The sequence below is a fragment of the Cololabis saira genome, chromosome 19, assembly GCF_033807715.1.
Source record: "Cololabis saira isolate AMF1-May2022 chromosome 19, fColSai1.1, whole genome shotgun sequence".
Classification (NCBI taxonomy): Eukaryota; Metazoa; Chordata; class Actinopteri; order Beloniformes; family Belonidae; genus Cololabis; species Cololabis saira.
This window is the reverse complement of record NC_084605.1, coordinates 17,157,232-17,174,480: the sequence shown is the minus strand read 5'-3', so window position 1 is coordinate 17,174,480 and position 17,249 is coordinate 17,157,232. Positions and strand designations below refer to the sequence as shown.

The following is a 17,249-nucleotide window of genomic DNA, read 5'->3' as shown; positions in this document are numbered from 1 at the left end:
TTACAATGAGGCTGTGTTCTGATGACTGCGTTACGATGAGTCTATGTTACGATGAGGCTGTTACGATGAGGCTGTGTTACGATGAGGCTGCGTTAGTGTAAAAGCTGCTGAAGATGTTTCAGAATAAAAGGCATCAAAACCGCTTAAGATGTGAACGAGGGCAAAAACCGTGATCCAACCGAAGCGTGACGTTAACTTGACTCCAAAAATAGCAGTTTATTTCTCTCTAAAATGTCTCTAAAAAGGAAACGTGTAGCAACACCCCTCCCCTTCCCCCAGTGTGGGACCATTTGATACAACCCGCATGGCCTTTGAGATCGGTCCAAATGATCTCAGCTTCCTCGTAGACGTGAGTTTGATTTTGTCAGGTCTGCAGTCTGTGCTGCAGACCTGCAGACCTGAGGTGCTTGGCTGATACTCTCTGGATCTGTTCTGCTTCATCTGAACCTTCATGACCCTTTATGCTCTGGTAAAACCACCATCTTAGACGGTACATTATTCAGTTATGGCGCAACAGGGATTTAAATAGAAACAAGTTTATTCAATTGAATTGAAGTTTCTATACAACCCTTGACCTTCAGAACTAAACGTTGTTGTTGAAGTATAAACCATAAATAGTTAATAATAGTTATCATCATCATCATTGTCTGGAGACATTCTTTTAGAAAGTTTGAAATGTAACAAAGCATCGAAATAATAGAGCTCATCATGAAGGACCTCTTTGAGTTCTTGTATGTGTCGCCTAGCAACAAGTGAGCTGATGACATCACGCAGTGTTGGCAGATAACAGGTGAAGTCGCTTTGGTTGACGGCATGGATGGAAACTCACAGCAAGCTGTTCGGTATCAGGACCAAGAAGCATCCCACCATCTGCTGCTGACAAACACTGCAGTCCCTCCTCCTCTGCTCCTTCCAATCGGTCTGCTGGCTGTCTGTCTGTATCTCTGTCTCTGTCTCTCTCTCTCTCTCTCTCTCTCTCTCTCTCTCTCTCTCTCTCTCTCTCTCTCTCTCTCTCTCTCTCTGTCACTCCATCTCTTTCTCTCTCTCTCTCTCTGTCTCTCCATTTCTGTCTTTCTCACTCTGTCTCTATTTCTCTGTTTTCCAGTTTCACACTTGAATGGAACTACTTATCAAATCCTGATATTGAGCAGGTCCAGTCATGAATGTGCGCTGTGTCGTGCACGTGTGTCAGCATTCAGCACCTCAGCCATTTTTATTCTTCATTTTTTCTTTTGGCCTGTGATCTCATATTCCCTTTCCTGATCAGGGAGGAAACCATTTAAACGTCCTCACTCTCCATGTTGCACCTCCCCAACTTCATTCCTTCTCCTAAATGTCGGTTGTTATTCCAGTCATTATTTCAGATCTCGGTCAACGTCCCCCCCCCAGGTGTAAAATAACTCTGCCGTTGTCATTGTTGACTCCTTGGAGCAGCACCAACCAGCATGGACGGACGGTGGTTGGTGATTGTTGGCGGTGAAGCCTTCTCATGGTTTTACCGCTCACCAAACATGCCCTCCCTGCATGTAGCTCTGTTCTTTTCTGTATTATTAGTCTTTTCATCAGTGTTAACACTATTGTTACGCTGTCAGGTCAGGTCAGCTCATTATTTTTGCTTCTTCAGAAAATTTGGTTTGAATGCAGGAAATTACTGGATTATGGGAATGTCAGCTGGAATCCTTGGTAAACAAAACAGTAGTGGAAAATGTTTTGGAAATAGTGCTCTCATACACTCAACATTTATTGTCGTATTAAGCACTCACAGCCCCCCCCACCCGTTTTTTTTGTAACCACAAGAGTTATGGACAGATTTCACTTCTATATGTTGTTTTTGTTGGGCATCACGGTGGCTTGATGGTTAGCACTGTTGCCTCACAGCGAGAAGGTCCCCGGTTCAACTCCCAGGCCCGGCAGGGCCTTTCTGTGTGGAGTTTTTTTTCTATTGATTGATTTGTTTTGGTGATTTTGTATTGAGGGGGAGGATTTTTTATAAGCCCTTCGGGCTTCTTTTCCTCTCCTGCACAAATTATTTGTCCTTGTATGATAAAAAATGTACTGTTGTCATTGTGCAAATAAATAAATAAAATAAATACCCGTGCTTGCGTGGGTTCCCTCCGGGTATTTCGGCTTCCTCCCACTGTCCAAAAACATGCATACTAGGTTAATTGATGATTCTAAATTGCCCGTAGGTGTGAGTGTGAGTATGTCTGTCTGTTTATATGTGGACCTGCGATGGACTGGCAACCTGTCCAGGGTGTAACCCCTGCCTATCGCCTGAATAGGAGCTGGGATAGGCTCCAGCAGACCCCTGTGACCCTGCAAAGGATAAAAGCGGGTATAGATAATGGATGGATGTTGATTTTAGGTCCTTTTTCAGAGTCTGTGGTTTCCCAACGTGGTTTGGTAGAACAGTGCGATGATTCATATCAAACACAAGACCTGACCTTGTCGTCACAAAAGCCTGAACGCTGGCAAAACTGATCATGTCAACAGCGGTTATGACGGTAACAACAGTGTTCATGGTGCACAAAGGCTAACAGAGAAAAACCCTTAAAGATGCTGTTTCTGGACAATATGTGTTTAAATTTGCATGTAGTTTTAAGTTTCAGCAGAGATGAGGCAGAACCGCATGAATTAGCTCATCAGGTCCCTGGAGCTGCCTAATCAACACGGCATAATTAAATATAATGACTTGTTACAGTTTATTCAGCTTAATTTGTATACTTTCCTTTACACCTGCTGTTTGGCAGGTTTTACACTTAAACACTATCACATTAGGTAGTCTTGACTTCTGTTGTAGGTGACATGTAATATTGTAGTAAGGATTTTATTTATTTATTGTCACCCAGGGCCGCCGCAAGGGGTGTGCGAACCGTGCGACCGCACGGGGCCTCGCGCCCCAAGGGGCCTCGCGCTACTGGCGTTTTTTTTTTTTTTTTTTTTTTTTCTTCCTTTTTTCCCTTATAAATATCAACAGTCACGTTCCATTACAGACCTAAATGTGTACTAGTCTGTGCATATCAATAAATATATGTGCAATGATGCGTGTGTCTGTTGTTCAATACAACTGATCAGACCAAGCCCAGACACAAGCTGCTCTGATCCAGACGGGTGGAGTTGGAACAAACTGTCACACAATGTCGAGAGAACGAGACAGATTCAGGAAATTTCCATCAGGGGATGAAAAAAGAAAAAAACTAAAGAAAATGGAAGAGTTTAATGATTCTCTGAAAGGCTCGTTTGATAAATTTGTTACAAAAATCACCGATCCGACCGTGTCTCAAGCAGCCGTGGGGCCCCGCGTCGAGGCAAGAGATGATGATGAGGCAGGGGAAGGTATCCAGTATTTTGATAATTGGAGAGTTAAAATTGCGCATATAGACACCCGATCAGACCTGAAAAACCCAAACATTTTGGGCCCCCCTCAGACATTTCGCACAGGGCCTCGCAAATCTCCCAGACGGCTCTGTTGTCACCAATAAGCTACAAGATCAAGAATAACACATTTTGTTTGGCCCTTGGAAAGTGAAGTAGAACACCAAAAGTGTGAGTCTGGAATTCAAATATAATAATCCAATCATTAGCAGAATGTGAGAGTTTTGATGCCCTCTGAAACGTACCAAATCTGAGATGCGCCCCATTTTTTTGACACGGATGGAGGCAGGCAGCAAAAACCTGGAAAAAAACACATCTGACTACTTGAGACAAAAAGAGCAAAAACAGGAGGCCAAATGTTTTTAGTTAACCTTCCTCCTGAGACTCCTGCCTCATTAGAGCAATCAACACATGCTAATCATGAGCAGATCCTCAATATATCTGATGCTCTCGATTAGATCATGTTGTCAAACATATGCACGGGGACGATGACAGACTTCCAGCGGGAGTTGTCCAGACGGCTCAGCCGCTGAACTGTGACAGGTGCCCACGGCACTGCCCGCCCGTTTGGGACTCGGCCTGGGACAGCCGTCTTTGTTGTTGCCCGTCTTGTTGCTCTGATGAATCTCCTGCACCATTTGTTGAAAAGCTTGACTTTCCCCTAATGGTCCCCAGAGGGAAGCTGCTGGATTTTCATTTGTGTGCCGTGTGCGCTGGAGCGGCTCCCGTTTGTTTATGTGCGTGGCTGTTTCACTGAGTAGCTGTGAGTTGTAGGGTGTGCGCCAATCAAAACAAAGAGGAGCAGGAGGAGGGGATGCTTTATTTAGAGAAGTGCTGGCAGGGTGGCACAGCCCCCGCCCGGCTCACGCTGCTCCTCACTCACAAGGAATGCAATGTGTCTTTTCATTGAATGAGCTCAAACACCAGGGAGCATTTGTTGGATATTAATTCATGGATGCATGTTGGTGGCGTGGAAGAGTCAACAGAAGTCCAGGCTGGTGTTCTTCCCCGCTGGTCTCCTCACATGGTGCTACAGTCTGGAAGACATGGAAAGCAGATTCTTCCTCTTCCTCCTCTTCTTAAACTTAAAACAGACTGCAGAACTATCGCAAACCCTTGAATTCTCTCGTTTAGCAGAAACAAACAAGAATTTTATTATGAATCTAACACTTCTAGTGAATTTATGTTTATGAAATATCTTTTTCAAGGCAGTACACTAGCAAGAAAAGGTATGTGACCCCCTTGTAATTTACTGCATAAAACCTGCCAACACACAAACAATTGTCATCAACTTGGTCTTTATTGACATTAGCTGTTAAATATTAGTGCCAGAGGAAAAAGTAAATGAGTTGAACCTGGTCGAACCTTGTTGGGCAGCAACGGGTCCCAGCAAGCTCCTTCAGTATCCCTAAATAAGACCTACATACCTAACTCTAACTGGACCCACCCAGGAGGTGGCCCAGGAGTTCTTCACTCTGTGGTTGATTTACTTCAACACTTCAGTGTCCTGTTGCATCACCCGACTTCTACTGCGCTTCAGCTAGAGGACATTATTCTGCAGGATATGTTGGTCAACTTGGAAACTCATTTTTTTTTTTTACAATTTTTGATGACAAGTTTTTGCCCCAGAGCAGGGGTGGCCAACTCCAGTCCTCAAGGGCTGAAGTGCCCCCCCTCTCTGAACATTTTGTCATCACTGGTTCAGAGCCTGGAGCCAGAGTCGAACTTCAAGCACGTAGCATTTTTTTTGTCTTTTTGGAGAGCAGCCACTTCATCAGACACTCTCCCTTCTCAATGACTTGCGTACGGAATCCTGAACAGATGCTTTCAGCTCTTCCTCCTGGGTTCTTCTTTACCTCCCGCCTGGGAAGTTCGTCAGGGAAGACCTCTACCTCCGAAAGAGAGAATTTGAATTTTAAGCTAAAATGTGGATTAGCTGCCCAACAGAGCACATTACTACGTCAGACGCAGATGAACGTGGCATCCGTCCGGGCCAGCTTCAAGGTAGCTAAACTGATAGCACGCTGTGGAAAGCCGTTCAGTGATGGGGAGTGGAGGTGTGTCCCGACAAGAAAGATGTCCTAAACGCGGTGAGTCTGTCCGCATCTACAGTCACCAGGCGGATTGAAGAAATGGGGGATAATGTACATTCCCAGCTGAAAGAGAAAGCTAAATATTTTGTGTATTTAGGGCCGGAGCACTTACAGTGCGAATGCCCTATTGTATCTGTAGGAATTTTTTTTTCTTTATTATTCTTCTTCTTTCTAGTCAGTCCAGTCCCAGTCATGAAATCACTACACTGGCTTCCAGTTAGTCAAAGGATAGAGTTTAAAATCTTACTGCTGGTCTACAAAGCACTGAATGGTCTTGGACCAAAATACATGGTTGATCTGTTAGTTCCCTATGAAGCTCCCAGACCCCTTAGGTCTTCTGGATCTGGTTTGTTGTGTGTCCCAAGAACCAGAACCAAGCAAGGTGAGGCAGCGTTCAGTTATTCTGCTCCTCACCGGTGGAACAAACTTCCTGTAGACCTGAGGTCTGCTCCAACTGTCAGCTCCTTTAAATCAGGGTTAAAAACATTACTGTTTACTCAAGCGTACTCTTAAATTAAACTTACCTGCTGTATTCTACTGCCCTTATTTTTAACAGATTGTGCTTTTTATTGTTTTACTTATTTTCTTATCATCTTATTCAATCATATTTGTTATTTACTGTCTAATTATGTCGAATTATTTACTGTCTAATTATGTCTTGCCGCTTTTAATGTCAATGTAAAGCACTTTGAATTACCTTGTGTTGAATTGTGCTATACAAATAAATTTGCCTTGCCTTGCCTTGCCTTGCCTTGCCTTTCTTTCTTCTGACGAAAGGAGGGCCTTTTTGCCCCCCTAAACGTGCCCCAAAAGTCACCAAATTTTGCACACAAGCCAGGCCTGGCGAAAAATTTGATATTTCATGGTTTGCATTAATGGGCTCAAGATGGCTCAACAGCACCCCTAGAAAACTTTGTGCCTCAAGCCCCACAATACGGTTTGACGTACATCCACGAAAATCGGTACACACCTGTATCATGTCGCAACTTAAAGAAAAGTCTCTTGGCGCCATGGCCGAAACCGAACAGGAATTTGGCCATTTTGAATTAATCGTGTCAATTTGGTGAAATTTATGCCATTTTTTCAGCCACTTCAGAGCCCGAACCGTAAAATGCACCCAGGTGTGTTATACATCAAAATATGCGTCTCCATCCTGCGACAACGTGCATTACTTTTCTCAGTTAAAAGCGTTACCGTGGCGATGATAGATGCCAAAAAGCACGCCCCAACTTCATCTGGTTGGTCCATATTTGATATTTCCTACTTTCTGCCATAACTTTTGAATGGTGTGATATAAAGAGTCATGGATGGTGTCATCTGACTCGGTATTGAGTACTTCACCTTCATTGGCATGAATTAACCCCGCGCCTTCTTCTGATTGGTCGATATGTGATAGTTCTTATTTTCTGCCATAACTTTTGAATGGTTTGACATAAAGAGTCGTGGGTGGTGTCATCGGACTCGGTTTTGAGTCCTTGAACATAATTGGTGCAAATTGGTGCTTCTTCTGATTGGTCAATATTTGATAGTCCCTATTCTCACCCATAACTTTTGAATGCTTTGACATAAAGACTCGTGGGTGGTGTCATCGGACTCGGTATTGAGTACTTGACCTTCATTGGCCTTAATTAGCCCCACCCCTTCTTCTGATTGGTCAATATTTGATAGACCCTATTTTCTACTATAACTTTTGAATGGTTTGACATAGAGCAGTGGTCGGCAACTGGCGGCCCGCGGGCCAAAATTGGCCCGTCTCCAATAATATCTGGCCTGCCAGATATTTTTCTTTTTTTTTTTATTATTTACTATCACAAAAATGACAATTTCATAGAGAATTCAGAGCCTTTATTTAGAAAAGATTAAAAAAAATAAAATAAAAGTAGAATCTTCTTGATTCCGGACGCACACCAGCTTGTCCGTGGGAACGTGGGACGTATGCGCTTCTGAAATTACAGAGCAAAAAAAAGAAAAAGGAGAAAGCGAAAATAAATTACTATTTAAATAAAATAAAGCAACAATGAATATAGCTAATAAAAACAGTAATGACAGGCTTAAAAGATTACTCACTTAATGGGAAAACTGGCATCTCCCTTCAGTCACGATCTTTTGGATGTCTGGAGATAAGGATGTGACTTTAACCCGCAAGCAGTTCTCCAGATTTTTGTGCGTCAGGCGATTCCTCTCATGCGTCTTAATGGCATTCATAGAAAAAAAGGTTGACTCGCATGTGTAGGTGGAGGGAAACATCGTCAGCACATAAAATGCGAGTTTTTTGATCCATCTGTACTCATCTGAGCATGTCATCCAAAAGTCATCCACGGATTGCGCACTTTTGAGTGCATCGCTGACCAGGGAGGTTGTTTGGAAATCAATAAGCTCCATTTGAAATGCGGCCTCATCCAACGATGGGATGGTTTCTTTAGCCAGGGAGGAGAAATCCGCATCCACATTTCATCTTGTAGAAAGGCAAGGTGGTCGTCTGCAGCTCGCATCTTGCTTAATCTCAGGAAAGCCTTGGCCTCATCCAGTAGCGCACAGAAGCGCTCCAGCGCTTTGCCTTTACTTAACCAGCGCACGTCGAGCAGCAGGTCATCGTAAGTGGCATCCTCTGACTCAGCCACAAGTTGTTGGAAAAGACGGTGCTGAGTACTTGATGTACCCCTGATAAAATTAATGACGCGCATCACTTTATCCATAACCCCCTTTAGCTCACCACTGAGCCTGGCGCACAGGACACTATGGTGAATGAGGCAATGCAATCCGTGCGTTTGGGGCGCGATCTCCTTCAATCTGCTCACCAGACCTCTGTGCTTTCCAAACATGGCAGGTGCCCCGTCTGTCTCACATAGACACACATCTGGCTTACATCTGTGTTGTCTGTGCTCTCAAGTAATTGGCCTGACTCAGACCACTGAGAATAACTCCACGCACAGCATCCGACAGTGCGTCTATGCACCGGGTAGCGGACCTCGCAGAGAGAGGCACCTGGTCTCCCGAGGCAATCACGCCATCCATTGACTTATCAGTAGCCAGCTCCTCCAAAACTGCCACCATTACCTCTATAAAAACCTCTGCGTCAGTGAATGGTCTGTTGTGCCGGGCGAGCACCCATGCTGCTTTAAGGGACGCACTTGTCACTTTTTGTTGCGTTGTGAGACCTCGTACCAGGATCTTGCTGCTGTGCGCATAACTTGTAAGTAATCATTTTCAAAATGGAAATTATTCACATTTATTTTTGAATGTGTGGAGAGGGCAAATATAGTTTGCTCATAGCACATTCATGTCTTGAAAGACAGTCTGTAACAAGTCGCTGATTAAAGACAGCAGGCTTATTATCACCAAGTAACTATTATAAGCGGTTTTATAACGCAGCCACAGAGTAGCGCTAAAGCAGTAATAGCACACTAATAACAGTCTGTAGCAAATTCAACTTTATTTAAACGAATGACTTTCTTAAATTACTTTTTTTGTACAAGATATAATAGTAGCCTATAGATAAGGGGAAAAAATGTTTTGTTTAGTAGAAAAAAAAAACATATTTCGCCTGATTGATGTGATGTTCTGGCCCACCATTCAGTTGCTCCGAGAAAAATTGGCCCTAGGCCAAACTTACTTGCCGACCCCTGACATATAGAGTCGTGACTGGTGTCATCGAACTCGGTTTTGAGTAGTTGACCTTCATTGGCACGAATTAGCCCCGCTCCTTTTTCCTGATTGGTCGATATTTGATAGATCCTTTTTTCTGCCATAACTTTCGAATGGTATGACATAAAGACACGTGGGTGGTGTCATCGGACTCAGTTTTGACTCCTTCACCTTAATTGGTGCAAATTAGCCCCGCCCCTTCTTCTGATTGGTCGATATGTGATAGTTCCGATTTTCTGCAATAACTTTTGAATGGTTTGACATAAAGACACGTGGGTAGTGTCATCGGACTCAGTTTTGAGTCCTTGAACATAATTGCTGCAAATTAGCCCCACCCCTTCCTCTGATTGGTCGATATCTGATAGTTCCTACTTTCTGCCATAACTTTTGAATGGTTTCGTATACAGAGTCGTGGCTGATGTCATCCGCTAAATGTCCAGGCCTGAAGACATCTACATGCAAGTCATACAAGCGCTTCCACTGCAGCACGCTTGAACGTGCACTAGTGTGCGAGGGCCCGTTCATCGCTGCTTGCAGCTTTAATTTTGTTTTGTATTTTTAAATTGGTGCAGTGCAACACTACAGTTTCTTGCAAGGGATAAATATAAAACCGGTTCATTCCAAGGGTTTTGCACATGTTTTTTTGCCACTATGATGAGCGTGAACTTTGAGTCCCACAACAAACAATCCCAAATTGCTCTAATTCCTCCATTCAGCATTGCTTTAGTTTAAGGAATCAGTCAGCTGATAAAGGTTAGAGACATTCATGCCATTCACGCAGTTAAGAGACATATCTTGGATGAATAAATATGACGACTATATGTCATCCACCAACTGCCCAAAAACTGCAAAAAAAACCTTTATTTCCAAGAGCTGCTGTCATATTTATGTGTTATTACATTATCGGCACCAGTTATTACATTTTGAAATTGGCTTAAAAGTTATTGGCTCAAAAGTTTTATTACATTATTGGCACATTATTACACTATTGGCTTTATTACATTTGAAATGGCCAAAATTATTACGTTATTGGCAGTTATTACGTTATTGGCCGTTATTACGTTTTTGGTTGTAACAAACCTCGATATAGATGGATTGGGTATGATTGATGAGTTGATTAGTTAGTGATATATTAGGGCAAATGACAAATATTCAGATTTATAAAACCTTCCTTCACAGTAGGTTAGTTTTATCATATACATTAATTATTCGAATAAAGTGATATATTAAATAAGACGCTACAGGACCTGGCTGCAGCCTACTTCCTTTTATGATTAATGTTTTGGACCAGGCCATTTAACCACAACATTCGCCGCGCTCACATATGATGTATACATTTATTGAGTGCACGTTTTTGATTCCCATAAAAGAACTCGTTAACAAATGGAGCTCTTGAAGTGTAGAAAAAGCAGTCAGTTGGACCGGTGAAGGATTTTCGGTTCGGTCCAACTGATGGTAGTGACGTACACGTGTTTTGAGCATGGACAATGGGGACAATATGATATTGTAACATATTATAAGGTACACCGAAGTGGATACATGTATGAAAAAGTAGGTCTCTCTTTCTTCTCAATCTTTTTTGGGATTTGGGTATTTCCTTTCACACGTTTGGGAGAGGACCTGTAAAGGCTGAATTATGGTTCTGTGTTAAATCAACGCAGAGCCTACGCCGTAGGGTATGCGGCTACGCGGGAGGCTCTCCGTAGCCTACACCGTAGCCTGACGTGCACCTCCCAAAAAATGTAACTACGTGTCGAGGTGACGCAGACCCAACGCAGACCAAGAGGGCTGTGATTGGTTTGCTTGGTAGCAACGCATTTCCGGTTCCGGTTCGTGAAGCAGTAGTGAACTTTCAGCACTCTATTCTTCCTGTGTGTGTGATTTTATTTTTTGGGTTGTTTTGTTTTTTTGCACAATAGTTGTCCTTATCTCTTTGATTCACTGTGACCAGAAAAGCCAGAAGCTAAACAAAGCGCTCTGGGGGGGTACTGCACCCTGGCGAAATGGAGTGACGGAGAAGTCCCAAGGGTTCACGACGGCGTCACGGCAACGGCGTAGGCTCTGCGTTGGTTTAACGCAGAACCTTAAATTGGAAGCAACTCTTTTTACTGGGTGGTTAAAAACCTTTCAGATTTTAAAATAAGATGATCTGCCAGGCTCCCTCTAACCCCACAGTTTTACTTTTCACAGCTGTGTTTGTTATGTTTCATGATAATTTCCTCAGCTGATATTAATTCTTCTTTGAGAAGGCTTGGAAAGACATGTAAACAACTTTGATTTTTGCATTTTGTTTTCCCCCACTGTTGTGCAAGAGACTCAGCAGTTTGCTCTCAATTATTGCTAATAACACGCCCTCTCTTTCCTTGACGATGGTGGCTTTAATTAGACCCCAGCTCCAGATGCACAGAGGAAGATGCTTCTTAGCTGCAGTCATTGATCCGATGTACTGAAACGCTAAGCCACTGTGACTAAATTTGGGTCAGTGTATTTGTTTATGAAGGGTGCACGATTACAGCAACATTTCTACCCGATTGTGCCTTTTTAGCCACAGTCGAGCGTCTGCATGTGACAGTGTTTGTCACTAACCAGCGTGTTTGTTCAGCCTGTGTGGTCAGTGGAATGAAATGAAAGGAAAACATTTATCTCCGGCATGAGAGTGCCATGTTTCTGTACCTACAGCTCCTCTTCTACTGGGAGGATTTTGCACCTGCCTCAGACCAGGCTCACTCTCACACACAACAACAACCCATCTGAAAGCAACAATTACACTGAAACGTGATGTATAGTGGAGAAAACAATTAAGTCCAATAAGATGCTTCAGAGACAAGATTGTCAGCCATGATTAAAACTCCTGGCAAGTGTCCAGTTTGGCATCCACATGAAATCAGCAGTTATTTGAGGGACCTTGAGTTTGCGACTGATCCAAAAGGCCCTTTACGACGCTATCAAAGGCCTGAAAGGACTGCAGGACAATGTTGACAAAGTGGTCTACCATCTCAGTGAGGTGTGCTGTAGCAGAGAGTGGAAGCACAAGTGAAATTAAATGTTGTCCATGGGATGGACAAATTCAATTAAGTGGGACTAAAGGTTTTTCATAGAAACCTCAAAAAATGGCCTCCCTTCGGGACAGCACTGCTGAAATACATTTGCTTAATTTACCTTTAAATTAAATTACCATTTAGCTTAAAGAGCCTGACATTGTGGGGAAACTGCATCCTGTCTGCGAGAGGCTTGTTATCTCTTTTACGTCTGAGCTGAAGTTAAGGACATAATTAGCTTAGTTTAGCTTCTAGGCTGGCAGCGAAGATGGGCGGCTCGCCAGGCTACCTCTAAGAGAAAAGAAACACCGAACACGTCTGTGATTGGAGATGACTGGGCTACGAGCTTTCTGCTCTCACTTCGCTCTGTAGCCAGCAGGGAAATCTTTCAAATGGATGAATCCATACATGACAACTTTGAGTCCACATTAAACCCGATGAATTCCTGCTGTCAGGGGACCCCAAGCTCGGGGCTCGCTCCTATTAGGAATCCCTTGTTAGTAAATACATATATCATCTGACGTCACTCAACCTTCAACCGTGGAGTGAAACCTCAGACCTCTGTGGATCAGTGGTGGAAAGTACAACCATCCTTACCAAACTTCCACAGCATAACGTTCAGAAATGTGATATGATTTACATAACTAGGTTTTCAGAATGTTGATGCTTGGAATTGTCCGTGTCTGTCTCGGGACCTCATTTCTCAGTAAACTACAGTATGTAGGCCTGGTATAGTACTAATTAAGACTACAGCCAACCCTGGTTCAGAGAAGACCTTTCATGTCTTTAACCAGACTACTCACTTGGTTGCAGTTTGAAATGTTGCCACTGGATATCACCAGATCCTGGATCTTTCCCAGCACACACAAATAGAAATGTTGCATGTTGCAGTTTTCAGTGAAGCTTTTTTAAATATGTTGATGTTTGTGAATCAAGTTGGAAATTAGGGACTGTTTGTAATAACTCCAAAAACTTTTACCCACAATAGTTGTGGGTAAAAACATTCTTTCAGTTTAGTTGGAAATCACCAGTAATGTCTTTTTTTTACTAAAATATGGCTACTAAACACAACTTTCGAGATTGTCCTCTGTTTACAGACCAGGGGCCTCATGATCAAAACGTGCGGCGCACAAAAAACATGCGTACGCCACTTTCTACGCTCACGGTCGTATGATCAAAAATTGATTGCGGTCTTTCACGCACACACCAAGGCTGGCGTACGCACTTTTCTGAGGTTTTGTCCGTTGGCGACTCTCACTGGTGATGCAGTGAAGTGCAGAATATGAGGAAACGTGACATCAGCAATAAGTTCACGACCACACATGAAGGACACGACAGTCCCCACATTACCAAATAAGTTACACATGAGTGGAGCTGCAACAATCTCACAATTAACCACATGGTCTGAACATACAACTAAAGGCAGGAGCTCAACGATGGAACCTGCAAATCCCAACAGCAGCCTTGGCTCCGTTAGAGGACCCTGCTGATGCAGGATCAGGAGCGAGTCTTCAGGGACCAGACTGACCTGCTGGTCCAGGACTAAGACTGGACCATCAGCTGGTTCAGGTACCAAGAGGATCCTTCTGGATCGCTGCCCTGAACTGGCCCAGCTGCTCCGGTTCAAACCAACCATGACGACCGTATGGAACGACTACTCAAGATAAAAACCAGATCCTAAACATCCCATAACTGTGTCTGGACAGAAAAACATTAAAATACATTTTACAGGTCCTGTAAAGTTGTCTTTTAAAATAAAACTAAGATGTCATGGAAAGGTTGGTTGGTACGAACTGATGTGAATCAGCAATGAATGAATGAAGTTGAATGAATTAAGTTTTTATTGAATGTTTAGGCAACTTTCAGAGTCTCATATCGAGTCGGCTGCAGGTGCTGCAGGATCCAGAAAGACTCTCTCCTCCTGGTGATGGAGGTCGGGACTAAGACCGGTCTCTCCTCCTGCGGATGCAACACTCCGAGTTAAAGCAACTTTGCTCTTTATTTCTCACGTTTGCACCTCGATAATCCCGTCAGCACAAGTTGTCTTTCTTCAGCGGAGGAATCAGATCGTGATGCTTCATGTTTTAAATATAAGTTTATATTGTTCATATTGTTATACCTACTTATTAGAGAGGTGATCGCGGACATCCACAATGTGTAAAACGTGTACATTGGTCTTAATCCGTCAGTATATAATACGCGTGACAATAAAGCGGAACGAGGGTAAAGATGCACTAACGCTGCCCATAAACATAAACAAACCCGTACGATCATAATAAAACCACAACTCTTCACGGAACGCAACACAAAGCAAAGAACAGCAATACCCATAATGCAATGTAGTTTAAATCGGAAGAAATGCCTCCAAATAAATCAAGCTCACAGCCGATGTTTTTTTTTAATTTGTTTTACTTGTTTTTGCAAGTTCCTTGTTAGGATGAGCGGTTTTTAATGGATAATTATCTTCATTATCATATTCAAATATATGTATTTGACGTAGGAGACAGGGCGTGCTCCTGCATGTGCACTCAAATCCACGCTGATTGTGATGTTCAAAGGAACCTGCGTGGATTTGGGCGTACGCACAGTTTTGAACATCTGAATTTTGTTTGAGTACGTGAAAATTCCATGCACGGATTCACGTTGAAATCCACGCACGTTTTGATCATGAGGCCCCAGCTGTGGCAATAAGAACCAGTGGCAGAAACTCCCAGTGAAACCATTAGTGACTGTGTTCAGATGAAAGGAGCTGGTTAGCGGTGGTTAGTGTGATTAAGGGGCTTCAGAGGTGTCCGCATGTGTACTGATTTTACTGGTCAGAAGGTTTCAGCTGTCACACGCTCATCTTATAGGTCTGAGCCTGGGAAGCTGGCGTTTCATACCGCTGTAGGGAATACCGCTGCATTTGAAGGGTTGAAGGAATGTCTACATGAACAGTATGTGCTTCATTTAGACTCCTCGTGATAGTAAATCAGTAAAGTAAATCAGAAGTAATGACAACCCGTAGAAATGTATCTGCATCAACATTAAAGCGTGGGTTACTGTATATCCGGTTAGGGTTATTGCACAATCTGATTCCCTCTGTGGTCCAGTGTTCCGCGACCGGGACGAAAACCGCATTGTTCCTCCTGAATCCGAGGTTCAACTATCGGCCGTAATCTCCTCTCCAGTACCCTGGCGTAGACTTTCCCGGGGAGGCTGAGAAGTGTGATCTACATGTGCTTTGTGGATCTGGAGAAGGCATTTGACCGTGTCCCTCGTGCCATTCTGTTGGGGGTGCTGAGTGAGTATGGAGTCCGGGGCCCTCTATTAAGGGCTGTCCGGTCTCTGTATGATCGGAGCAGGAGTCTGGATCGCATTGCCGGCAGTAAGTCAGACTTGTTCCCGGGGAATGTTGGACTCCGGCAGGGCTGCCCTTTGTCACCGGTCCTGTTCATAATTTTTATGGACAGGATTTCTAGGCGCAGCCAGGGGCCGGAGGGGATCCGGTTTGGGGACCTCAGGATTTCATCTCTGCTTTTTGCGGATGATGTTGTCCTGTTGGCTTCATCAGACCGGGACCTCCAGCATGTGCTGGGGCGGTTTGCGGCCGAGTGCGACGCGGCAGGGATGATAATCAGCACCTCCAAGACCGAGGCCATGGTTCTCCATCGGGAAAGGGTGGTGTGCCTTCTCCGGGTGGGTGGAGAAGTCCTGCCTCAGGTGGAGGAGTTCAAGTATCTCGGGATCTTGTTCACGAGTGAGGGAACGATGGAGCGGGAGATTGACAGACGGATCGGTGCAGCGTCCGCAGTTATGCGGTCGATGTACCGGACCGTCGTGGTGATGAAGGAGCTGAGTCGAAAGGCGAAGCTCTCGATTTACCGGTCAATCTACGCCCCTACCCTCACCTATGGTCATGTACTGTGGGTAGTGACCGAAAGGACAAGATCGCGGATACAAGCGGCCGAGATGAGTTTCCTCCGCAGGGTGGCTGGACGCTCCCTTAGAGATAGGGTGAGGAGTTCGGTCACTCGGGAGGAGCTCGGAGTCGAGCCGCTGCTCCTTCACATTGAGAGGAGTCAGCTGAGGTGGCTTGGGCATCTGTACCAGATGCCTCCTGGACGCCTCCCTAGGGAGGAGTTCCAGGAATGTCCCTCCTCCCTAGGGAGGTGTTCCAGGCATGTCCCACCGGGAGGAGACCCCGGGGAAGACCCAGGACACGCTGGAGAGACTATGTCTCTCGGCTGGCCTGGGAACGCCTCGGACTCCCATCGGAAGAGCTGGAGGAAGTGTCTGGGGTGAAGGAAGTCTGGGCATCTCTGCTGAGGCTGCTGCCCCCGCAACCCGGGAACGGATAAGCGGCGGACGATGGATGGATGGATGGATTCCCTCTGTGATGAAGTGTTTGCCTTTCTGCATGTTGTTTTGTTGTAATTAACATTTTATTAGAACAAAGTACAAACGCTGATCACAAGTACGATGTTGTGTATAATCTAAATAGAAGAAGAATGAATTCAAACCCTATTTCCAATGGAAATAGTACAAAGGTAACGTTGAATATATGCAGTCACAAGATTTCAGATCAACATCAGACATCAGATCAAAATCAAAGAACAACCAGGCCTAAATATAAGTAATTCCACCCTGAGATACAACACATGGAATATTACAATATTTCAGTATTAATTATCATTAAACAAAACAAAAAAATTCAAAATGCATAAGCAGCGATGAAAAACGAGGCCCATCCTTCCTCCTTCCAGAGGATTCAGAGATCTGGAGCAGCCAGTTGTTGCCAATCACAAAAACACTTGACTGGTCTGGAGCATTCAGATGGAGAAGCGTTGTTTCCTTCATTCAACAGTGAAAACGATGATTCACAAGTGGAAAAAATAAGTGAAAAAGTTGCCTGTCTTCTCCCAGAAGTAGATTTTCCAGCAAGTTCACTGATGAACAACGTTCAGGAAAGAAATACAAACTGAACAAGGTATAACCTGTTAATACCTTATTAACAGGTATTAACTACCTGTTAATAAGCAGGAGTTGCAGGAGAAAGTCTGTTCTTTTGAACAGCATCGCTTAGCTTTGAAAAGCTGCATTTGAACAAACCACAAGT

At 44.0% G+C, this 17,249-nt stretch overlaps 1 protein-coding gene across 2 annotated transcripts in view; it reads left to right on the top strand.

The window, feature by feature from the left end:
• The window catches only part of crhr1 (corticotropin releasing hormone receptor 1), a 149,715-nt gene that overhangs the window by 37,188 nt on the left and 95,278 nt on the right, over positions 1 to 17,249 (top strand). The window lies entirely within an intron of this gene.